Below are 26,656 nucleotides of genomic sequence, written 5' to 3'. Positions count from 1 at the left end.
GTTTCTTACAGGTTCAGTATCAATTGGAGGTTCATTTTAGTCCAACTCCACTGTATACTAAAGTGAATCACAGTAATCTCTTATTAAAGAGCAAATAAATTACATAACTCAGCAGATTCCATACACATAAAATTAATAACGTCATCGAGCAAGTCCGTATGAAAATTGTTGGCAATCAAGATGAAAATATTGACCTAATTCCAGATTTATAATTACCAAGATATTTAACGCAACTGACAGACAATGAATCGGTATCTTTCAACGAAGAGAGAGAGTAAATAAGTAGGTACAACACTTCCAGTACGTAAATAATTCAGTGACATCACTGAGTATAATTTTGATTGCGGAATGATAAATCTTCGATATTCGGTTTGATGCGTCTCAAAAACGTCGGCAGATGCGGTTTGAGTAAGTTAAATGACCTGAAAAATGATCATAAGGTATTTCTACCGCATACCGATCATAATTATTATTTGTTGTCTAGATGAAACTAGTTTTGTGATGGAATAGTGACCGCTAGACTAAAAATAGTTAAATATTAAGTAGGTATCTGGTGTTGTTTGCTCATTACCAAATTAATTTTTTTAGTTTATGTGAAATAAATTTTTTCTTAATCTTTTTTACCAACTGTCTAAAGAGTCTACTATACATGTATGATAGCAAAAGTTTATAAGTGTATTTTAAGCTTAGATATTTTGGACTGCCTTAGACATGAAGAGATATATGTAGGAGAATAGATGTAGCAGAGAATAATAAATTTTATTCGAGAGTTGGACCAGTCCATCAGAGCTTAGAGCTTAGTCATTATTTATTTTCCTTAGTATCAGATCACATAACAGTAGATTACAAAGTGAAAGCTTTTGATGTTTATTGATCCCTTACCCTTGGACTTAAAGTAAAAATGAACTTCTTTTCGTGCAATAAAAATGAACTTCTATAAAATTAAACTTTATTAACCAAGCTGTTACTGTTACATCACTCTTGCCCGATAATGCCTCACAGGAAGAAATAGAAAGTGCTGACGCTACAGCCAGCATTCCATTTGATTGTATAGCAACAAACGACAATAAGTTATCGAAAGATTTGGAACGCGAACTAAACAATATTTCAGCTGAACAATTGAAAGAATTCTTTGATATTGAAACCTTAACTCATACTTAATTAGCAGAAAATGACGATATCCAGAAAAATAAGGTTGGAGCTAATGAAAATGTTTTAGAACATTTTTGGACGTAGCCAATTGGAAATCACCACGAATTTGAATACTCTGCAGAAGATGGATTATGTGGCAATTACGCTGCAATACTTATAAATGATTTATCGCCTTATAAGTGTTTTCGTACTTTCGTTGACGATGAAGTTATTGACGAGATTGTAAATCAAACAAACTTATATGCAACTCAAATATTGTGTGATTCCAAAGATATAACCAATGATTCAAGACTAAACAGATGGGTTCCAACCGACAAAAAAGAAATGATTAGATTTATTGGTATGGTAGCTTACATGGGTCTGGTAAAAATGCCTTCTTTGGAAAAGTATTATAGCAACGACGACCTATATAAAAATGTAATTATATTAAAAGCCATCTCAAAAAATAGATTTGAATAAGAATATTTGAATTTGAATAATTTGAATAATTTGAACAGCTGTTTCTTAGAATGTGACACTTCTCTGATAATGAAAGTTGCCTAGAAGGAGATCGTTTATGTAAGGTATTAGTAAAAAAACATATCAAAAATTTTCAAAAGGTTTATACTCCAGGTCGAACATTTTGTATAGATGAGTCTACATTCCATTTTAAAGACGATTGATAATTAAACAATATATTCCCCAGAAAACGCACAAATACGGAGTAAAACTTTTTAAATCATTATACGGTGGCAATGGGTAAACATGAAATCTACGAATAGATGCCGAAAAGAAAAAAAGGAGGACAACGATTCTGTATAAACTAACACTGTCATTAACTATTATTTCTATTAATTTTTATACAAGCCTTGAACTAATAAATAAATATAAGCACACTACAGAAAAGTAGCCATAGTGACGCAGTGATATGGTTCATAAAACGAAAGCAATAATTAAATATAACAAAGGAGTGTCATTTATTCATCAATCTGATTAGATGACCTCTCATATTCATCGTTACAAAAGTCACTAAAGTGGTATCGAAAACTAACAATAGAAATCATTCTGGGGACAGCGGTTGTAAATTCTCACATAGTATATGACAAAAAAGTAAAAATTACAGCGTTTCGGGAAGTATTAGTGAGATCCCTGCTAACTTATGATGAAAAAAATGATGAAAATGAAACAACACAAACGTCATCTAAGAAATCAGCACAAATTCATAAGTTGCTTAAGACAGACGGGCTTTTTAACAAAGCCAGAAAATATTGTAAGGGCTGTTATGCAAATTAGTGGAGAGATATCCAAAAATCATGTAAAAAAAGTTGTGACCTATTGCGATATCTTCGAGGGCAAGCCTCATTTTTGTTTAGATTGTTATAATATGGATTCAAAGTAGTTATATTTATTTGTTTATAGTATTCTGTAGCCTTTTTCTTGTTATGTGTAATAAAGGTACTTTAATTTTTTATTAAACAAAAAAAATTGCAGTTTTCTTCAATATTTCTCTAGCAATTATATAACCCCTATTTATATGTCTTGTATGTTACAGCGGTCATTTACTGTATCTAAAACCATTCTAAATACGACCGCTGGCAAATATAGACCTAAAATTTTGTCGAGTGCATGGCGGGTGTATACGCCCGGCGGCGGGGCATATTGGTAAAATTAATAAATAAACCGGAGACAAAATGATATCAATATTTATAATTGTTGTGCTTTTACCACAGCTGTATAAAGACCGTTGTAATCTTCTTCCATAAAAACTGTGCTATCATCTATTTCCAAGTCGAGTATAATATGAAATGCTCACGTGCTAGAATTTTAGGCAGTTACTCCGGATGACAACTTTCATTTTGTTAATACTTGCGGATCTGAAAATGATCATTTGAACCACTGTCGATAAAGGATAGACACTGGATGAAGCAGGGGCGGACTAAGGCTTAGGCAACCTAGGCACGTGTGCCTCGGGCCCGTAATTTTTGGAGCCCGAAAGTTAGATTTTAAATTTTTTAATTTTTATAATTATTTTTTGTTTTTATTTAACAGAAAAACGTAATCCTAATTATTGCTGAAACGTGTCCAAATTATACCGAATCGTTGATTGATAAGGTCGATAAGGTTGGATGGGAGATCCAGCCTCACGGCTATCCAGCTTTTATTATGCCCGTGTTTAAAAAGTCAAAAGTAGCTACATGCTACATATTATAGGTGTCTCTTGAATATTACGTATTGCTCCTTATCTGAGGTTTGATTGAAAATTGTAAAATTAAGACTGAATTACCTAGACTTGATTGCATATAGATTGTTTTGGATTTATAGTTAATACTTTCTGGAATTCATAAAATAAAAATGTCAACTTTTTTATAAAAGAATTTTGTTGTTTAATTAAAATAATATTTAGAATCTACAAAACAGTAATTAGACCAGTGGTCACATATGGATGTGAAACGTAAAAGTAGTCCAGAGATGGAAGCCACAAGGAAACAGAACAAGAGGAAGGCCCCGTAAAAGATGGATAGACGACGTAGAGAGGGATCTTAAAACCATGAACATCAAGCAGTGGCGAAGGAAAGTATCTGACAGGGCAGAATGGAAGAACATTGTCACAAAGGGTTGTAGCGCCATTAGAAGAAGAAGAAGAAGAATTAAAATAATATATAGGATAAAATACCACAAATTGTGATTTGGTTTGTAATTATGACATTGAGTGAAAATAAATTAAATTACAGATAATTTTCTTCTTTCTTTTTAATATGTGATCTTTAAAATGAGTTATAATAAACATTTTAATAGAAAAGAAAAAAAAACGAAAATCAGATGGAGATAAAGGTGCAAAACAAATCAAAGATTTGTTGAAAAAGACAAATTTTTGAACTGGAGATGGAGGACAATTACAACAATCGTTATTATTTTTACGGAATAAACCTGCTCAAATTCCAGAAACATCACTTGTGTACGAAACTATTCTGCAAAAACACCAGCAGGAAAAACCACGCAATTCCGATTGTGACAATGAAACAAAAGGAGAAAATATAAAGTTAAAATCATCTCAAAGTAATAATGAAACTAATAGTTTTGTAAACGATATTGCATTATGACCAGAATTCTTTAAAGACACTATGCGAAGATTACAAGAATTACAAGAAAAATAACTATTGCCTTCTTCTGCAGAACAATTAATAGCGGAGGAAAAGTGGAAAGAGATTGGTTAGCCGATAAACCCATAAGTTATTGTACTATTACGTCTGTAAATTATTTTCCAATTAAACAACGCTGATGACAAAAAGGCCGAATCATTGGAAAAATGTACATAAAAAATTGACAGAGTATGAAAACTCCAGTGACCACATTAACCCATCACTAACTGTCCATGGCAGCGTTATGATAATGCGTTTAATATATCAGGCAAATATAAGGGACTTCAATCCAGAATAAAACAACATTTTTTTTTCTGTCCATTTCATACCATGCGCAAATCATTTAATAAATTTAATTGAAAACGCGCTACCGAAATTTCGTGGAAATTGAAAATTTGTTATTTAAATAACTATTAATTATGACAAACTAATAACTGAGTTTTCAGAATTAAATATGAGAAAAACGGCAATATAATTAATCAATCTAGGTATATTTGTTTAAGTATTTGTTTTAATAAAATATATTTAATTTTTGTATAAAATAATGTATATTATTTTTTTTTCTGGAATCCGATAATTAAATAAAACTACATACTATATGCTTTGAAACCAAACTACCAAACGCAAAGTATGTGTCATTACTGAAAAATAGGCTCAGAATTACAATGTTGCCTAGGGCCCGCTTTAGGCTTAGTCCGCCACTGGGATGAAGAAAAAGTAGCTAAGTCACACATTTAATATTTTTTTGTATACTTTTAGTGAAGCTAGAGAACAACAGAGAACAACAAAGAGACAACACGTTAACATAGTAATGGGCGATCTGAACGCCAAGGTAGGTCAGGGTAAAGTTAGAGAAAATGTCGGTGAATATGGCTTAGGTAATAGAAATGAAAGGGCTGACCGTTTAGTTCAGTTTTGTCAAAGTGAAGATTTAATAATAACTAATACATTTTTTAAATTACCCCCAAGGCGACTGTATACGTGGACGTCACCTCAACACACTCAAGAAAAAGTAATCAGAAACCAAATAGATTACATAATGGTGACAAAAGATACCGTAATGCCGTGAAATCTACTAAAACTTATCCTGGAGCTGATATCGGTTCGGATCATAATCCAGTAGTATCTGTGATAGAAGCTAGACCTAAGAAAATAAGAAAAACCATTATCCCAGCGTTAGACTTAAACCAGCTAAAAAGTGAACACATACGACAAACAGTGCAAGAAGAAATAAACACCAGCCTCAAAATAGCAAAAAGTCAAATCCGCAGAACAGGACAACATAGATGAAAAACTTAAGTATATAAACACTACAATAAGAACTACGGGAAAGAAACACCTAACCAGATCTGCAAAGAAACACAAGGTATGGATGACACCAGACATACTAGAACTAATGGATGAATGACGTAAAATGAAGAATAATGCACAAAAATACAGAGAGGTTGATAAGAACATAAAGCAAAGAATAAAGAAGGCCAAAGAATTATGGATTGAAGAACAATGTGTAGAAATGGAAAACTATGAAAGAAAATATGACACATTCAATGTACATAAAAAAGTAAAAGAAATTACAGGAACTCAAAGAAGACATCAAATAAGTTTGCTTAAGAACAAAGACGGAAAGATTATTATAGATTTAACAGAAAAAATTAATAGATGGAGTGAATACATAAGAGGACAACAGAAATAACATTGTTCAGGTAAATGGTGAAACGGGACCTGAAATCCTAAAATGTGAACTAGAAGCGGCACTTAGAAATTCCAAAACTGGAAAGGCAAATGGACCTGATGAGGTTCCTACTGAATTGCTAAAGCTCTTGAATGATGACTCAATAGGTATAATATTGCACTTATTTAACACAATATACAAAACTGGGATTATACCTCAAGAGTGGCTGTTGTCGACATTCGTTACACTGCCAAAGAAATCCAATGCAAAAGAATATTCAGAGCATCGAACAATATCTTTAATGAGTCATCTACTAAAGATATTTCTAAAAGTCATCCACAACCTAGTTTATCAAAAGTTGGATTCAGATATTAGTGATACACAGATGGGGTTCAGAAAGGGATTAGGTACTCGAGAAGCTCTCTTCGGTTTGAATGTTCTTACACAAAGATGCCTAGACGTTAATCAGGAAGTATATGCATGTTTTATTGATTTTGAAAAAGCGTTTGACAGAGTACGCCATGATAAGCTAAAAGACATTCTTGAAAGAAAGGACATAGATAATAAAGATCTACGAATAATTCTCAATCTATATTGGAATCAGAAAGCTAACATCAAAATAGAAAATGAGATATCACAAGCAATAGAAATACGTAGAGGAGTATGACAGGGATGCATTTTGTCAACGCTGCTATTTAATGTTTATAGTGAAAGCATCTACCAGGAAACCCTTTTGCAAGCCAGGAATCGTAATCAATGGAGAAGTTGTAAATAATATTCGATACGCAGACGACACTGTACTAGTTGCAAGAACAGTACAAGAATTACAACGATTACTTACAAATATAAATATTGCCTGCAACAATTATGACATAAGTATCAATATCAAAAAAACTAAGTATATGGTCTTCAGTAAGAACATGACACAACCAACACATATTAGTATAAACGGCATTCAAATTGAAAAAGTATCAAGTTATAAATACATGGGTACTTCAATAAAGGAAACTGGAGGCCAAAACAATGAAATAAAAATACGTATCGAAATTGCCAGGGCCACTTTCATAAAGATAAGGAAATTCTTCTGCAAACAGAGATATAAGCATCCCTCTCCGATTAAGAATTCTAAGGGACTATGTATTTAACACGCTATTATACGGTATAGAGGCCTGGACTCTTAAGCAGAACAATATAAAAAATAATGAAAGTTTCGAGATGTGGTGCTACCGTCGAATGCTGAAGATAAGTTGGGTTGACAGAGTTACAAATTTTGAAGTAATGCGAAGGATGGGAAAATACCCAGAAATTTTGTCAACGATCAAACGAAGAAAACTCGAATATTTGAATCACGTGATGAGAGGACATAAATACGCATTACTTTAAAATATAATGCAAGGAAAAATAGAAGAAAAACGGAATCCAGGCCGTAGAAAAATGTCATGGCTGCGTAATTTGGGAGAGTGGTTTGGCCCTACCACTAATGAACTCTTTAGGTCAGCTGTAAACAAGGTCAGGATAGCCTTGATGATTTCCAATCTCCGATAGGAGTGGCACAAGAAGAAGAAGAAGAAGTGAAGCTAGTCTCTGATACAATGAAGTTCACAATATGGACTATTGGATATTGTAACTGATACAATTATTTATCCTTTCGGTTAATTTCTAACAGAGTTCGGCACATTTAAAAGATTTATTTTTTTTTCTATTTTCGTTGGATTATTTAATCTCATGTGTTGAACTTGACATAATTCGCCTGATGCATTGGTGATGTAATTACAGATTGATGTAGTGGGCGGTATACATATAAAATGTTATCAAATGATTCACAAACATTGATTTAACATAATATTTATATTATTACCTAATGGCTATTCGATACTGTAAGCTATAAAAAATATATATTTTGCGTTTTAAAACCGTTTTAGAAATATACTTTCCAACTTTATAGGCATTGATATATTTGCTCATAATATTTTATATCGTTATAACTGATATGCCAATAAGTTTCGCAAGAATTTTCTTCCATAAAGGTCTATGAAGAAAAGCAGTGAATGTTTACCCTTCGCCCTCCAAAAATATACAGTTAATGCATCTTTACAGATTATTTCGTCCAGTAAAAATTGAAAGATAAAAAGGCAGGGCCGGAACTAGGAGATATGAAAAGGAGGTAGAGGGGCAAAGATCGGTGGGCCGCTCCTTTTCCGATGCCCTTCGCCTTACGAATAAGATATAATTTCCCTGTAAGCTATTTTTTAAATGCGTTAGTTGAAATTATACACCTATGCTATTAAGAAATTTTATTTATGAACAACACTTACACCTATTAATATATAGGTCAAAGCGTCATATTGTATCAAAACCTTTTGTACATCAAAGAATATTGCTAAACATTCTTGATGGCACATAAACGCTTCGTGAATTTCATATTCCAATGATAATAAGTTATCTAATGTTGACCGCATTTTCCTGAATCCACCTTATTCTGGGATCTGTAGATTTATAACAGAGATTTTATTTTAGTTACTATTTTGTTTCTTAATTGAAAGCAATATCTGTACTAATAGAAATAAACATGTTCGTCATAGCGACGCGACGTTTTTTATAAGAAAAACACAATAGGCAACGGTTAAGGAATAATAACAAAAGGAATGACAGTAGGAAAAACCGCAACTAACGTCTACCATTCCACATTCACAAAACTTGTGTATTGGTGCCACTGCTTAAATGGAGCAGAGAAACAACATTCGGCAGGATAATTTTTTGTTTGAAGATGGTTTCAAGTAAAACTTTTATGGTGGTTAATATTATCAAAACTGCCATCGTATTCACATATATCTGTTTCCAAAAGTTTTATCTTCCATAAAATATGCGTTTACTGTAGCTTGTCCAAAAAGGTATCTAACGTATATGGTATATATTTTTTGCTATATATATATATATATATATATATATATATATATATATATATATATATATATATATATATATATTATATATATTTACCATGCCAATGTATTGAGGAAGAATGCAAAAAATTAAACATAGCTTTTAAGAACCTTAGTTAAAGATGTAATGAAAATGTCCAAGATATTTCTAAGAAAAAAACAGTTTGCATCCTCATGAAAAAAATGACATCTTGCAGTCAGTACTGGATTATGGTTGCTTTTTCTATGACAAGGCATCAAAAAGTCATTATAAAAAATAAATCGTGTAGTTAATAAATGTTTAAAACTATGTCTAGTGATTTAAAAAGGTCAACAAAATGATTATTTTTTTGCAGCAGTAGAAAATCCACTAAAAACTCGCCGAAAAATTTGAGCTTTAAATTTTATATCCAAATTCAGCTCCACAAAAATCAATACAGTGCAAATAGAAATAACTGATGCTCCAAATTGTACATTCGGAGCATGAATGTGATATTGAGTTGTTCTAAAATAAATAATGAAGTAAAATGATTCAATAAAGAAATAATCAAAATACCCAAGATTACTAAACCATAATATCCTTATCCTTATCCAAGGAAGTATATACATTGTGGTATGTACAAAAAGGAACACGGAAGAAATGGTTTATAACTGCCGATAGAGAAATGAAAGATATCGTAGTAGAAGTTGTAAGAACAATTGATAGCATAATTTAAGTAAACTTTTTACTTTTAATTACTAGCTTATTTTGTGTATATACCTATATTTTCAAGTCAAATAGGGTGAGAATGAAAAAAAAGCTTACTTTGGTCAATTAGTAGGGATGCTTGCTATAGGACTTTAATAAAGGACTTGGTAATTGATGTAGAAATGAATTTGTTTTCAAACCGGTATATAGCCGAACAACAATTAATTTTTTCGTCTATATAATATGTCTAACATGTTGAATAACGACTTTTTACCACATTTCTCTAGTATATTTCTTTTCCATGTTATTCGTTTAAATAATGTCAACTATAGGTGACATTAAATACATCAAAGGTCAAAACTTTCCGTATTTTAACAGTTTTTATATTTGTGGAGATACGTAGACGATGTACTGGTATGATTTACAGGAACTAACAGGCAACTTGACCAATTTTTATCGTATATTCATTCACTCCATAGTCATGTTGAATTTACAATAGAAACAAAACAAAATCAATCCATAACTTTAAACCTAGATTTAAAACCTAGATTTAAAAATAGACATAAAAACAAATATGAGTTTTCTGTATTTCTTAAACCTACCCATATTGACACGACTATACTGCTCTCCTATCGGTTATCGGTTATAATCAAGTTCATGTGTATATTTTATAATTATATTGTAATAATTTGAAAATTATTTGTAGTTATTTATTTTTATAAGATACGTCTATTTGGCTAAGGATCAGCCTTAGATCAGCCTTAAAAGTAAAAGACTTATCTTAAAAATGTAAGACTTTCTTAAATGTTTTCTTAAAAAATACATCTACAAATTAAAAATGAATCTAAAACTTTTTATAATTGTGGTTTTTTAAATTAATGCCAAATAATTTATCAACAATATTATTTCTTGCCTTTTCGTTGAGTAAAACAACACGGTAATAATAACCCTTAAGGTTTAAAATATATTAAACACGTTTATTTGGATGCACGATGAAATAATAAATTTATTCCTCTTCCAATTGAAATATAACTTAGACTAATAACTAATTAACTAACTAAAAATAACTAACAATGTGAAATATCATTTATCAAATGCAACACAACTATCCAACTATTATTTAAACACAAAACTTAAACCCTAAAGTCCTCCTAGATTTTTAATGACATTCTTCTTTACAGAAATTACAGAAATGCCACAAAATTTTGTTTGCATTTTTGGTCAAGGCAACATGTTAGATTTTTTATTTTTGCACTCAAATCTAGCTCAATAAATTCATTGTCATCAAAATTATTTTTATATTTCATTGTCTTTTTACCTCTAGTAAATAACACTTCTACCATATCATGTAGATATGGTATGGGTTTTGTGTTGCTAACTTGTAGGTTAAGGAATGATCTTGCATAAATAAAAGTTCCTCATTTCCGTTTCATATGTTTCAGTTTTTGATGACACGTTTTCACAGCGAGGACAAGATCTTGAAAATCGTAGAGTTTGTTTCTACGATTTTCTAAGTTACATTTTCTTCTGAGTTTATTATGTAAAAAAAAAGTAAAAACAAAGACCAATTTTTATTCTGCGCAGTGCAGTTATCAAGCCAGATAATAAGACGTTTAGTAGTATTTGTTTTTGACATCAAAAATTGATTAAAAGTCCTGTTGAGCTCATCTTTGCTTCTTCCAAACATGCCCTCATGCCACAAGGCAGCAAAGGTTTTACACGGCTTTTTTCTTAAGTTAATATGAACAAAACTTTGAACATGTCTAAACGTAGCAACATTATCATGCCCCAACTTAATTATAGAAACATTTATTCTCTTTACAACGACTCGCTACTTTTACGGACATTATCACCATACTTAAGTATAAAATCATTATGCATTGAAACAAATGATAAATCACTTGCTAGATACAACCTGTTAGGGGCATGTTCTCTTCTATAATGTGATATAGTAGGTTAGAAAACATAAATTTGACTTTTAATAAGCTCATCATCTATTTTGTTATGAGGTTTCTTTAGACACCTTTTGTCTTTATCTGGGACCACTGAGTTCGTAGCCCTTTTTGGAACATTTCATAAAACCTTGTCGTTATATTTTCATACCCAAGAGTGGTTAGAAAGGAGAACTTACAAACCATTTAGTATCAAAACATAATCAATTTCTTACACTATTTAAGTTATTTAATAAATGAATAATATTTACTTAAAGAGTGTTTGAAGTAGTCATAACAATTCAGGTGCCAAGGAACTAATTCTTGAACTAGGTACTTAATTATTATAGAGTAGAAAGGCTTGGCGCACACACATCGAATTTGAACGGTCGATAAAAGTTCGATCGAACTTTTATGGATGACACGCACACTACACGACATTTATTCGATGCCGTTTGTTAATCCACAAAGGTTTGTTAGGTGGAGTACACAAAATCACAATGAACAACACAGAACTACGTAGCAACACAGGACACAGAGACGGCAGCCGTCCATACAGTGACATTCATCAATCGTCACACGACATCGATGCCGTGCCGTTTGTCGATCGATGTATGTGCACGTTTACATTGTTTCTTCGCGCCACCAAAGGAATTTGTTCGATCGAACTTTTATCGACCGTCCAAATTCGATGTGTGTGCGCCTAGCGTTATAGTTTGTTCATTGACCTTTGCTAGGTGCACACACATCGAATTTGGACGTTTCAATAATACAAAAACAGATTCTTCGTACGCACTTCACCTAGACCATAATTATTCTTTTAATGACGAATTTCAAATTCTTCACATCCAAAATCTCTCCTCCTCAACCTATTCAGGTAAAAACTATAAAGTGTAAACACATAAAGTTCATTCGTTTAGCAAATTCCCATCTCTCAACAAACGCACCTGTTGATATTCGCCGTCTCATTCGTCAAGAGGCTATTAAATATAATTTATTGCCTTAACCCAGACAGATTCTCATGTTACAGATCTAAACCTGCCAGCATGTTTAAATTCAAATTGTATCGTGTTGATTTTTAAGTTAATATATTGTGTTATATTTATGTTATAATTATTGTTAAGTTATTTACTGGTCGTGTTATTTTTTAGAGTTTAGTTTAATTGTGATTTAATGATTAAATTTCAAGAAATTCTTACACTAATAGTTTCAAAAGTAAATATTTTTAAAAATCATATGATACACATCAGTACGACCCTGTTTGGCTTTCACGTGCTTCTATTGACAATTGGGAATATGTAAAATGAATACGGTTTACCAAAAATAGATCACTTAAGAAAGGCGCTTTGTCGATAACGCTGTAGTGATAAGAATTTATAATAAAATTTTGTGTTTTGAAAACAAAAGTTTTAAATGTTTTTATTGTTATATATATATAATGTCAACTATACCTATATTTGCTGTAGCAGTTTGAGTTGTCTTGTCTTAATTGTTTCATGTATTCTGGATGCCCCGTTTGAAGTATACCTTCCCAAATATTTCTTTTACCTACAAGTAAGTTTTATTTGCAAAATTTATTATTCAATTTCAATTTTCTCCTAATCTGCCGAATATAAGTCACATTCTGAGAATTATTAATCACCTAATGGTTAGATAAATTGCGGTTTGATTCATTGTCCTGTCCTCTTACTCCGCTGAACTTGACACGATTTAATAAAGGTGAGATAATTTACACACTAGTAGCTTAAATTATTACTATTAATCAATATCGGGACTGAAGCATGAGGTTTGTAAAGACATCGTTTAAGGATTTAATCTATTAATCATCAAACGGTATTGAAACACGCCGTTTGTGGAGGTATCGTTTAAGGATTTAATTTATTAATCAACAAATTGTAACATCTGTGTAGAGTAGAATACAGTGTACAGTGCTAGTAAAAAGTCCGTTCTCCCCCTCGTATCTTTTAAATGGTTTTTGTTATAATAGTGAAATTTGGAGGGAGGTGATAGACGCAGGCTTCTCAACTACTTATAACATTTGACGTAATAGTGACAGATGACGTTACAGCGCCACTGTGACAGATAATTTTAAATGGGACCTTATGGTAAGTGATACCTTGTTTGAAAGGTATTGAAAATATCTATTCAGTCATAATAGTTTTGTTTGAGTTTCAGCTAATTTTAATAAATAAATTAAATAAATACTAAAATTGTAGCTTCTCATTTAATTAATAAATATTTAACAACCAGTTCTTATAATAAGTGTTCAAAAGGTGCTCCATCTACTTCCTGACAGTAATGCATCCTATTTCTAAACTCTAAACTGCCGTACTCATTTAAATGTGTCGGCGGAAATTGCGTACATTCTTCAACAATTCGTTATTTCAAAATGTCAATATTGTCGGGTGCTGTAGCGTAAACTTTAGATTTCAAGTATCTCCACCGAAAAAAATCTAATGGCGTGAGGTCCGGTGACCGTCCTTCTTTCCTATTCTATCGTACCTCGTCGTCCAATCCATCTACTACGATATTCCTCATCTAGGTAACGTCTTACTGCACCATAATGGTGTGCAGGAGCATAATCTTGTTGAAACGTTATTTCCAAGTTGCCGAATTCATCTAGATTATCCTTCAGAACTTCAAGTATTAACGGTTAAATTACATTTTGTAATATCTCTAGACACACTTCACCGGTTAAATAATCTTGAGAAAAACAGGCTCAACTATGTGGTTTCCCAAAATACTTGCCCAAACATTTATTTTTGTTTTTTTCGAAATTGAGTATGTGTTTCACGAAAGGCGTGAGGATTTGTGTCACTTCAATACCTCACATTGTGTGTGTTAACATTTCCATTGAGAGAAAAAGTACTTTCGTTACTAAAACAAATTGTTTTTATGTAATCGGACTGTTGGGAAATTTTAGTGGATATATTTTCATAGAATTCTAGTCGGTGTCATCATCTGAAAGTTACTGCACAATGTTTAAATTGTATGGATAAAATTTGTTTTCAGCCAACACTCGGTGTATTGTCTTTTGACTGATTCCATAGATAGATGCATTTTGGGCTGTAGAAGAAGTAGGGTTCACTACCATTTCTGAATTTATGTTAATTTTTTTGTCGTAACACATCGTTGGACACAAGTTGAATTTTGGTCAAGTTGCACCACTTCAATGCCAGCTCCCGGAAAAGCTTTGAAACTCCATGACGCCCATGACCAACCGCCTACCAATATGTATGGGAAACATTAGTCCAATTGCCCTTGCCTCTTGCCACTTTTATATAATTGGGAGTTGTAAAAAATGGTCACGCTGCCGATACTAGCACTCAGTTACAGTACGGATAAAGTTCGAGAAGGAACCATTTCTTAAGGAGAGGATAATGTTACGCCTGCCTTGCTACGCCCCTGATCGAATTTACTAGGCAATTCGCAGAAGGCATTTACAGCAGTCCTGACGTAGCGAGAGTTCCACTGAATTCTAGAAACACTTAGAAGAAAGAGGCGAACTATTTATAAAGGCAATTAGAATTTAAGGAGTCAATGTAATAAATATATTTGTACGGTTAAATAAATAAATAAAAATAAATAAATAAACGTTATAAATTCATCGTGTTTTAGTGTTAGTGTTAAATTTAAAGAAATTAAAATAAACATTACAATAACCTAAAATAAATACTTGTAACAACCTAATTTAATTAAAAAAAGAAAAAAGAAGTATGCATAACGTGTATATTCAGTTATTTTGTTTTAAAATTGTCCATTTCTAAATACTCATCTCTAAGCGGCTATAAAATTTCAAAAATTAACATTTAGACCTTTGTTTCAACTGATGCAGCTTTATTTTGTTAATGAATTAATATTGGAAATGCTCACATGTGATTGGTTGTATACAGAAGCGACGTATGGCGTGGGCGACGTGGGCCACAGCCCACGGCCTCGCGGTCCAAGGGGCCTCGCACCATGGAGATTTATGTATTACTTAAACCTAAGCCATCAAAAGCCAAATTCCATGGACTAGCAGAACCAGAAACGAAGAAGTTCTTCGAAGAATGGAACATCAACGAACTCTATTAAATATTATTAAGATGCGTAAACTAGAATATCTTGGACATATAATCAGAGGACCAAGATATGAGTTCCTTCGGCTAATTCTCAACGGTAAAATCGAAGGAAAGAAATGGATAGGACGGAAGAAACTCTCTTGGTTGAGGAATTTGCGGCAGTGGACAGATTTGACAGCGGACCAATTGCTACACATAGCGCAAGACCGAGATCTGTATAAAAATATTATAAGCATGGTAGTCGCCGACGTTCCGTAGGGATATGGCACTCTAAGAAGAAGAAGAAGCCATCAAGCCATGAACGTTCCGAAAAATTCGAGAGAAACGTCGCTATCGCTCGCGAGAATTCCCCGCTAAAATGCACGTCACCGCTTCCCTAAAATTGCGTTCCTATCGCTAGAGAAGAATTTTCGGTGCACTTCACCGCCCAAAACAAAATAGGGTATTCCTGTATAGTGGGTTTGTCAAACAACAGCCTACTTCCGTACACTGCAACTTTTTGACGATTTTGTTTTCATGCTGTTGGCCGTCAAAGCAAAGAGTATAGATACCTACTTAGGATGACTTGTCGTGCATCGTGCATAAGTGATAATATATTTTTTTGTTGTGTTACATTCTATTTAAGAAATTAAAACTGTGGTTCACTGTTCCAAAACGATGTTTTGTAACTAGACCTACTTATAACGTAATAGATACGTAGCCTAGTATTTAATTATTGATTTATTGTTTATGATGTTAAGAAAAACAGTTTTCAGGTTCCAGCATACGCTGGGAATTTGTCAACGAGAAATAAAAACTTCCCATGAAGTCTTTGTCGGACACATAATGGGCCAACAGAATCGAGATAGTTAAGTCCATACTATATCAATAATGTAGGATGCATAGAAAGTTTGAAAAATCAAACGGATCAATCAGATATTCTCAGTGATTGTGATTCAGTATTAAACGAATTGTTTAGTTTAAAATTTGGCAATATACAAACTACGGCAATATGTACAAGTCAATTTGAGCATTGCCCTTAAACATTTACAGACATTTTGTGACTGGATCAAAGAATATCGGAAAATTGGATTTGAAAAATGTCTTCAATACATTACATATATTAACTTAAAAGAAATATATACAAACATTTACTTACATCGTCGTCATTAGAATATTATTAAAAATACCAGTTAGTACAGCCTCCGCTGAAAGAAGCTTCTCAAAATTAAAACTCATTAAAAATCATTTAAGAAGTACGATGTCACAGAAAAGCCCACAACATGTATCTCCCCCACATAAAATTATGATCTTGGGCCGCCACTGGTATAGAAACTAGATTGACCAAAATAGCACAAAATTAATTAGTAAATATCAAAGATTTACAAATAGTTTTCAATGCTTTTTATGTAGAATAATTAAGAAAACAGGAATAGAACATTTTATAATTTTCTGATGCGTTTACTAAAGCACGTCTGACCATTCACCACCCTATACATTCGATATAATGCAAAGGAATCTAACCAAAAACAATTAATTCACAAATTAATTATCATACCAGTATTAAATTTCTTGTTTGTCAAATGCTCCCTAGGAACATATAAATTATACTCTCTCAGTGGCACAAGCTCTGCATTTTTTCACTAATGCACTATGACATCATAAACCAATAAATCATTCAGCGTGAAAAACACCTGTTATTATAAAGTTAATTTTATAAAACTCAAATGGATGTCTGGAATGCTAAAAATTTTAATGGAAAAATAGTAGTTCTGTGGAAGTTTCTGGACAAAAATAAATAAATGCGTGTTTACAGTAATGCCCACGGTCTGTTTTAAAAATATTCTACTTTAATGAAATCAATAATAAAGGAACTAAAATACCTGTATGTACATTTTAAATTCTTCTAGTAGGTTATCTGCTGTAAGTAATGGGAATTAAACACAATTTTAATTGATCATTTAGATTTGAACCGTATCGAAATACCACAATTCGTTTAAGCTACTTTCTACAATCACAAGGTGTGTGATTTTGTCAATGCATTTGCTAAAAGTGATTTGTAACTTCCTCTTGAGCATCTGTATCTGTAGAGTAGGGAGGGCGAGTTAAGTTTCACAGCACTTAGGCCACAATTGACCCATTGTGCATCCTCCCAGGGAGCTGTCACCCTTAGCTCATTGTCCATCCTGCCAATTCTAGGAAGGTGGACAAGTCACCAGGAGACATCTCTCTTATGTGGGCAGGTGTGGACCAGGACTCGCCGAACGCATACTCTCGTATTAACGATAACTCTGGGCATTCACATAGGACATGCTCTACAGTTTCGTCTTCTCGTTCACACTTCCTACATAGAGGTGTGTCTGCTAGCCCCAGTGTATGGAGGTGTTTGCTTAGTTGACAATGACCAGTTAAAAAACCAACTGCCAAACGTAGGTTTTTCCTGGTCATTCCCAAGTACTTCTTAGATGTTGACTCTTCAAGGTTACTTAGTGTTACCCTGGCAAGTTTACATCCTTTCCCTTCTTCCCATCTTTTTACGGTTTGCGCATGGGAGTGACATTTGACAATTTCCGCGATTGTTGTAGTTGACCAACCAAAAAGATCCCCAGGTCCTAAGAGTCTTAGGCCTGCCGCCTTCCTAGCTAATTGGTCAGCAATGCGGTTGCCTTTATTCCTATTGTGTCCTTTAACCCACCTCAGGATGATGGTATTACCATCCGAAGCTTGGGTTAGTGACTTGTGACACTCCATTACTAAACCTGATGTAACACGTGGTCTATTCAAGGTTAATAGCGCTTGTCTGCTATCTGTGCAGATGATTATAGTTTTACCTGCTATACCTTTTTGGGTTTTTTTGCGGCTATGAAGATACCAGTCAGTTCTGTCTGAACTACGCTGGCATTTTTGCCCATACCCCACTTTATTCTTAGGTTCAGTGATCTGGAGTATATCCCGCATCCTGAGCCTTCTTTCATTTTGGAGCCATCGTTGTATATGCAATAGGCATTTGCCACGTTTGTCTCCATATACTGTCCTGTTTCAATTGTGTAGGGTTTGTTAAAGACAAACTTTGGTTCAATTGAGTCGCAGCCTGCCTGTAGAAGTGGTAACGCATCCAACTCTTCTCGCCAGAAACGAGTTCTCAATTGTCCCATTCCTACATCAAGGTTTGCACCAGCTGAGCGCAGTCGCATCATTGTCACTAGCGCCACCTCTTTGACATATATATCTAGAGGCGTGATGCCAATGATCAACTCCATTGCAGCAGTTGGTGTTGTTTTCATGGCACCTGTTATATTTATGCAAGCCATCCGCTGAGTATGGTTTAGTTTGTTAATCGCTGTTGCCTGTAGCACTTTTGGTACCCAAGCAATAGCTCCGTAAGTTAGCATTGGCCTAATAACAGCGGTGTAGACCCAGGCGATCACCCTTGACGTGAGGCCCCAGGTGCGTCCGACCGTTCGTCGACACTGCTCATAGGCAATATATGCTCTTTTAGCTCTACCATCTAAGTGTGAGCATAAACACCAATAATTTTGAAATCACTTACAATAAATTTTAATCTTATTGAAGCGAAGCTTCTATAATTCCGTTGTATTACTTTTTTCCCTACAGTAAAATGCTGAGGCGAGCATCACGGAACTAGCGCTACAAGATAAAACGTCGTCACCGGTAGCGTCACAAAATAGCGGTTTTTTTACATCGATTTACTACTCAAGATCAATTCGTTTCTAGACATAATATATTTACTGTAAATAGGTTTAAATGAAACACTGCATGAAAAATAGCTAATAAAAAAAATCGGTTGCCTGTAAAGTCGGTTTTACGGGCGAAGATTTTACGTGACAACGTCTTTTTCTCGGTAGAATATTTATTGATATGAATATTATTAAATTGCACAATAGGAACAAGGAATTGAATGAAAATAAGAATTGCACAAATTTTAACTATAGAAATATATTTTGTTTACTAAAACATTGTACATGTAAACTTAAACTTAACTAATTTCTATTTGAGTGATTTTGTTGAGGATAGGACGATGATAGGAGAAATATGAAATGAAAGGAAGTGTTTCTGCTGTAATGTGTCTTGCGAAAGTCAAGTCGATGGTTGTCCCTTTTAACGTAGTTGACTTAGAAACGTTTGATACGCAATCAAGATTATACGTACATTTCATGAAATTTAGAAACGAGTTGTCTGACTTTACGTTTTTGTTTTGTTAAAATCACCACACAGAAGAATCGGTATACTAGAATCAACTTGCACTAACGGTGGCACGTACTGGCTGTTGTGAACGTACGGACCGAGTCCTTGCCATAGTAACATTCCAATGTCTTGCATACTAGCTCCTGGATGATTTATTTTATATTATATTATTGATCTTATTATTTTCTACAAAATTTATTTGAAATTTTTTTCGATATATCAATTAGTTGCGGAGATATCGATCATTGAAGTTATTGTTTGCTACCAGTATTTTATATATTTATTTTTTTCAGTTATAAAAAATTACTATTTCCAATTGTGTCTACCAAGTATGGTCACATGTATTTGCCTACATATTAAATAATAATAAGTACAGATAATGTTATGTGACGTTCATTTCTGATTATATACATTTTAATATTTTTAATTTTAAAGAATCAATTTGAAAATCAAAACACTTATTCAGATCGAAGGTTCAAATCTAAATAAATTTGAAATTAATTAAAATTTGTAAATGTAAATGGTAAAGTTGAAAATTAAAACATTTATAAAATTGGAATTTGAAATTCTTGCTAAACACAGTTAAATTCTAACTCCGCGCGTGGTGATTGGTCGGTTTAGTTCGTTTGTTTGGTCGCCCTGTTTTGACAGGTTAGAAGTTATAATTTGTTATTTTAAATGTTTGACTAGAAATACGCGCTGTTTCTTCTCAATCGACTGAATTACGATTGATTGCAGAGTGATTTAAACTAATAATTTACTTAACACTATCAACATTTGTCAATAGTATGACATAACCTATAAACTCAGTTTCTCAACTTTTGTGTCAATCTAACAATTAATCAATCAATCATAGCTTACGATAATGAAATATTAGTGTACAATTATTTACCTTTATTGTTGTAGTTGTTGTAAATGACGAATCTAAGCACTCCACATTTTCACTACAGACACAGCTGACGATACTTTCAACGATTTTCAACTTTAGCGATTCAACGCGCCTAATTCTCTAGTGCCGCGCGCAGCGGACCGATCATGTTTGAGTGGGAGAGAGACGCAAGGCATTCGCCGGTCCGGCGGGCCTCTCTCTCGTTCGGCGACTCACTGTAACAGACGTGAGTGGGCGTTACACTTTTTCTTAAATGACTCCGAGCCACAACCTAATTTAAGACGTTGTCACGTCAATATTAACATTAAATGAAAAAGTTAAAAGGATATCTGTCGCTAAAAGATTTGATTCGTAATGATTGTCAAAATTTGAAAGTCATAAATGTTATCCGATTAATAACAACATTGAATTATCTGTATAAATTTTTATATTTCCCATTTTAAAATAATTTCATATAAATACAATTATTATTTTTAAACATTTATTTAGTTTATACAGGGTGGTCCTTAAGTAATTGTACAAAAAGAAACAGTAGATTCTACACTTTAAAATATTACGATTTAAGCCAACTTAATAAAATGTTGATATTAATAGATACAGGGTAAGTAGAAATTTAAAAGTTTATTTTTTACTATATCTTTCGTGTTTGTAAACATTTATATACAAAAATTTACAACTGGGTGCTCTTAAGTATGAAAAATTATAATATAATGAACATTTTGCTGTAGCTGATAGAGGGCACCACATATGCTACATAGGTGGCATAAATTTGCGCTTAACTTTTTTGCATTTCAGGTTAGCGCTAGTTTTGTCAACAAAAGGTAAGACACATTATTTTAACAAAAAAAGGTATACTTGTTAATAACTTTAAAATCAAACAGTTTTCGAGATAATCGCATTTTATAAATCAGCTGCATAATAATTCTTAGTAGTAATATTTGTGCGGTAAAGCACTGAATACCTGTGGATAAGCATAACTATTAGTTTATTCTTATAAAAACAACTCAAACATGGTAACGTAACATCACATAATGCTTTGTTATGCATTTTACTACAGAAGAAGGCAGAAGCTTCGCTTCTATCTTCTACTTTAGGTGCCGTGTCCGTATTCATACGTTGGCCGTCATCATGTTTGAAACCTTTCTCTATCGCTTCTATAAGTTTCTATACTGGCGTTGTATTACTTTTTCGTGTGAATTGGTCGTGAGACAGTCTGGAAAATAGCTTCAGAATCATCGATAACACTACACTAATAACAATGACAATAACTAGTAAAAACTTTAGTTTTCAATATTTCTGTATGGTGCTGAAAATTGAAATCTTCGATCACAAGAGCTTCAGAAGATCCGATACATCTGACATAATTCTGTTGGAGAAGAATGCTTTTAATGTGCTGGACTGCTCATCGCACAAACGCTACTGTTTTAATCAACTAAATATTAAAACCAGGTTGTCGAAAACCTGTCTAAAATAAATACTTTAGAAAGTTATTTAGAAAGGAAAATAATTTAGAATTGTCTCCAGAAATGTTCAAAGAGGACTGTTACCGACTTAATGTACTGACCAAATTCAGCATTCAACAACTCAATAATTCTGAGAAATATTTGGACAAACTGAAAATAGAAACTAATGGAAGCAACTAGTTGACTATATTAAGTCTTAAACTTATTTCTACTTTTTTGCCATTTAAAACTTCTGATCAGTTTTCAATGTTCTTATTCTTTTACACAATATTTACTTTCTTTTCAGTTCTGCTATCATCAAAATATTGAAATACAGTAGAATCTCGATTATCCGTCTCTCTATTAACCGTCACCTCTGTTAACCATCAGGGTCCATACATAAGTTATATTGACTACATAAGTAAAAATTTAGTCATCAATTCATTTTGTTTTAGCATTGTGATAAGCCAAACGAAATTCGTTGAAATGTACACTGTACACGCATTTTTTTGTATGCCACCACCGCATTTTTTTATGTAAATAGTTTTTTTCTTATTCAGGGCTCTGGATTAAATTTTAATTTAAATAGGTAATGATAAATGATACCGAGCTTTAAGATACACAGCACAATATTTATTACAGTCAATATGTGTGTGTCACCATAATACAGTTTGATTCAAATTCGAACATTGATTGTGTCACTTAGTCGTATGATCTAAGTTTTGAAAAATGAAGCTTACACATCTGGAACATCAAAAAGAAAACATGTTGTTTTGTCAATTGAGCAAAAAATAGAAATGATTGCAGAACTAAAGAAAGGTGTTTCTGGTGTCGCATTGAGCAAAAATTATGATGTTCCGAGTACAAATGAATCACTCGACACGGCTCTGTATTTGTGGTTAATTCAAAAAAGAAGCGAAGGTGTTCCTTTGTCTGGACCAATTGTTGCCGAAAAAGCGTTGTTTTTCAACATAAAATTGAATGGGGATCCTTCATTCAAAGGGAGCAGCGTAAAGAAGCTAGAGAAGCTGCGTCGCACATACAACAATTCATCGAGTGGTATTCTCGGCAAGAAGAAGCAAATAAGGTAGATTTTTGATGATTTTACGTCGATTAAGAAATTCAGCCGTTACAAAATGTGAAGTAACAATTAAACAAACAAAGGTTTCGGAATATTTTAAATCAAATTGATTCGACTGTACCAACATAAATCCCTCTTATATTGTCAAATAAAACTTAAGAGTTAAAAATTCGAGAGTTATACTATAAAGTTTTATTTTTTTTAATGTTCTGTTAACCGTCTTTTCGATTATCCATCATACCCTTGGTCAGGTGCCCTGACGGATAATCGAGGTTCCACTGTAGCTTTGTTAACTGGTTAGCTTTATCAGGAGATGAAAAACCAGGAAGGAGTATTTGAAATACAGTCAAAATGTCTTCATTATTGTTAAATATTTCTTTTAAACTAGAAATTAAATTGTCTAAACATGGAATAAACGTTGATACAAATATTCTTCAGCTGAAGTTGTTGGATGATTATCTCTACAAGTCTGTCTCTTATTATTCCTTGGAATTTAAAACTCAGTACCCAAACATCTTTAGGTAATTTAGAAGCAGAAATAAGGAATTCTTCAAATTCAATTTCGAAATTGTTTCTTAAATCTCCTAAGGAAAAGATAATATTTTTGGTACAGTTAAGAGTACTAACGAAATCGTAAGAAACGCTTTGAAGAAATGTGGATAATGGAAGCATAACGCTTACGATCTTAATTACTATTTAAATGGGAATATGAAACGTTTACGATCTTTTCACAAATCAAGAGGGAAATTGCTTTCTTCTATTACTGAATATAACGAGCATTAAATGTTTATGAGCTTTCGCGACCAGATTGAAAAATTTCTTAAGAGACGATACATATCTAGATTCGAACATTATTTAAAATAGTTTCAGAGACATTACTTCCAGAGACACTCTTCACAAAGAGACTACTCTTTGTGAATAGAAAAAAATATTATTCGATTTGCACCTTCACAATAATCTTCTGAAAAATCAAAATATTTTTTAAATATTTTTTACGTATTGAATAAATTTTAAAATCACCAATATGTGATATTTCGAAGGGTGCCGGACCCCCTGGACACCCCCTGGCTACGGTACTCATATTAGTCCCAATCCAAAATGGAATTTTAAATAAATAAAGTGTACAAAGTGTGAAGAGTTTTAAAAAGAGCAGCAATTCTTAATTTAAAAAAAAATCGAAATCGGAACATTTTAAATTTTTTTTTTAATTTTACGTATACCATTGAAAATGAAAAACAATTAAAAGAATAAGATAAAAAAATATTCTCTATAACACTACATAATTACGCTTTAAAATATTCAGTGTTGCCGAAAGAGTTTTCGTGAATTAATAATAATTTTATTCATAAAAAATCCGAACAATTTTTGTAAATTTAAAAAATAGAGCATAATAACTACTTACTTATGTATATCAGCTGTCCAAAAATACACACACAAAACAAAACAACAGCAAAAATCAAAATCACAACGTTTAATCAGCCGCAAAGTGTCACAACCAACCGCCACTTCCAAAAGTGCGTGCAGCACGTGTAGCTACCGATGCAATGCAACAAAAAACGAGTCCAATCCAATCGCGGTACGCTACTCCACGAAATTCAAACTAAAACTGAACCTCTGATCTGAACAGTTTCGCGCTATCTTCACACGGTTATAAATATTCCCACCTCACCTTTGAATCGACGACTCATGTATGCCCAATTGGGCATGAAAAATTAGGCACACATAAAGGTACTGTTACGGCTGTTACATTTGAAAAAGATTTATTTTTCCGTTTCTGCTTGGTGACTCCCGAATTGAAAGAGTGGAAGGAAGCAGTTTGTTATTCTTTGTGTACTTTATGTTACATAAAAATTACAAGCCAGTGAAAATGTTATATTTAAACAAATATGTCTTACCAATTAATTGGGATAATAGTCTAGAATAAGATTATTTGGAACAAACTATGCTTTGTTCTACGAATAAGAATTGTTTAAAAACCGTTTAAAATCGTTTTCACATTATTATCACTATGCAAATATGCAAAAAAGTGAAACATGCAATAATTTACCCAATAATATGCATTAAATATGCATTTCTTTTAGAAAATATGCATACTATCAACGGAAACATATATTTAATATTGGTATATTATTTAATGTTCATTTTAATAATTAAAAATATAAATACATTTTAAAACTAAGTAGGTAATTGTAATGTAATAATGAAAGTAGTAGAAAAGTAAAATACTATTCCCTAGAATTATGAAAATAATAAATGACCCAACGTTTTTCAAAATTTTTAAATAAAAACTCTTGGCTTCTATCTATGTACATATATTTGTAAATTGAGAAACTTCTTTTCACATTAACGGATGTAATGGGAGCATATGTTAAATTCACAAAAATATTTGGTTCTAAATCTATTTCTTCGCAAAAAATACCAACAAGAACGTCAGCTACCACAGTAAGTTTCTAAAATCCATTATGTTTTAAATTATTATTTCAAATTTTTTAAAAATAACTTTTTTAGTAGGGGAGAGGGGGTAATATATCGCAAAATGAGATTCATTGTAAAGTATCGGCTTCTTCAATGTAAGATTCACATATTTGTGAGTCTTTATGTATATTTAAGTTTGGCAGTATTTAAATTCCAAGTAGATGTAATTAGTCCACATGTGCCCCTAAGGGAGGCACATGTGGAAAAGACAATATTTTCTACGGGGCACATATGGGCACAAGTTTTGATGGAAATAAAATAATAACATTTTTTTATAAGTGCAATTTTTAATATTTATTTAACATAATACATTGAATTATCCCATATTATACCTGTCGGAGCTCCTATATGGAGCTGGCAATTTTCTCATAATAACGATTGCAGAAATATGACTCTCATCCTTCTGATCTGGAAATGCAAAACCTTGTCGCGGCGTCATTTTTAAAAAATTTACTAAAAAATCTGACTCTTCTAGTTCCTTTTTGATTTGACCAACAAAGAATGTAAGTGTTTTGACGTGACAACGTCTTAAATTAGGTTGTGGCTCGGAGTCACTCATGAAAAAGTGTAACGCCCGCTCACGTCTGTTACGATGAGTCACCGAACGAGAGAGAGGCCCGCTGGACCGGCGAATGCCTTGCGTCTCTCTCCCACTCAAACATGATCGGTCCGCTGCGCGCGCAGCACTAGAGAATTAGGCGCGTTGAATCGGTGAAAATCACTCAAATAGAAATTAGTTAAGTTTAAGTTTACATGTACACTGTTTTAGTAAACAAAATATATTTCTATAGTTAAAATTTGTGCAATTCTTATTTTCATTCAATTCCTTGTTCCTATTGTGCAATTTAATAATATTCATATCAATAAATATTCTACCGAGAAAAAGACGTTGTCACGTAAAATCTTCGCCCGTAAAACCGACTTTACAGGCAACCGATTTTTTTTTGTAACATTTAATGAGAACAAAATCCCCTTTCTGGATATTCGTAAGATCCAATCCAAAATATTTACCATCTTCAGTCTCAACTTCCATAAGACTA

General features: G+C 32.8%; 2 protein-coding genes across 2 annotated transcripts in view; one reads left to right on the top strand and one right to left on the bottom strand.

Moving 5' to 3' along the window:
• Window positions 1–24,736, bottom strand: part of Timp (Tissue inhibitor of metalloproteases) — a 188,395-nt gene extending 163,659 nt beyond the window's left edge. The window contains exon 1 of the mRNA XM_072521123.1: window positions 24,544–24,736. The gene's annotated coding sequence lies outside the window, so the exon portion shown is untranslated. The remainder of the gene's footprint in view (window positions 1–24,543) is intronic.
• Syn (synapsin) overlaps window positions 1–26,656 on the top strand; it is a 340,086-nt gene that overhangs the window by 226,698 nt on the left and 86,732 nt on the right. The gene's annotated exons all lie outside the window — the stretch shown is intronic.

This window comes from Diabrotica undecimpunctata, chromosome 2 (assembly GCF_040954645.1).
Source record: "Diabrotica undecimpunctata isolate CICGRU chromosome 2, icDiaUnde3, whole genome shotgun sequence".
Taxonomy (NCBI): Eukaryota; Metazoa; Arthropoda; class Insecta; order Coleoptera; family Chrysomelidae; genus Diabrotica; species Diabrotica undecimpunctata.
Note: the sequence above shows the minus strand (reverse complement) of the source record. Positions and strands in the feature narration are given on the sequence as shown.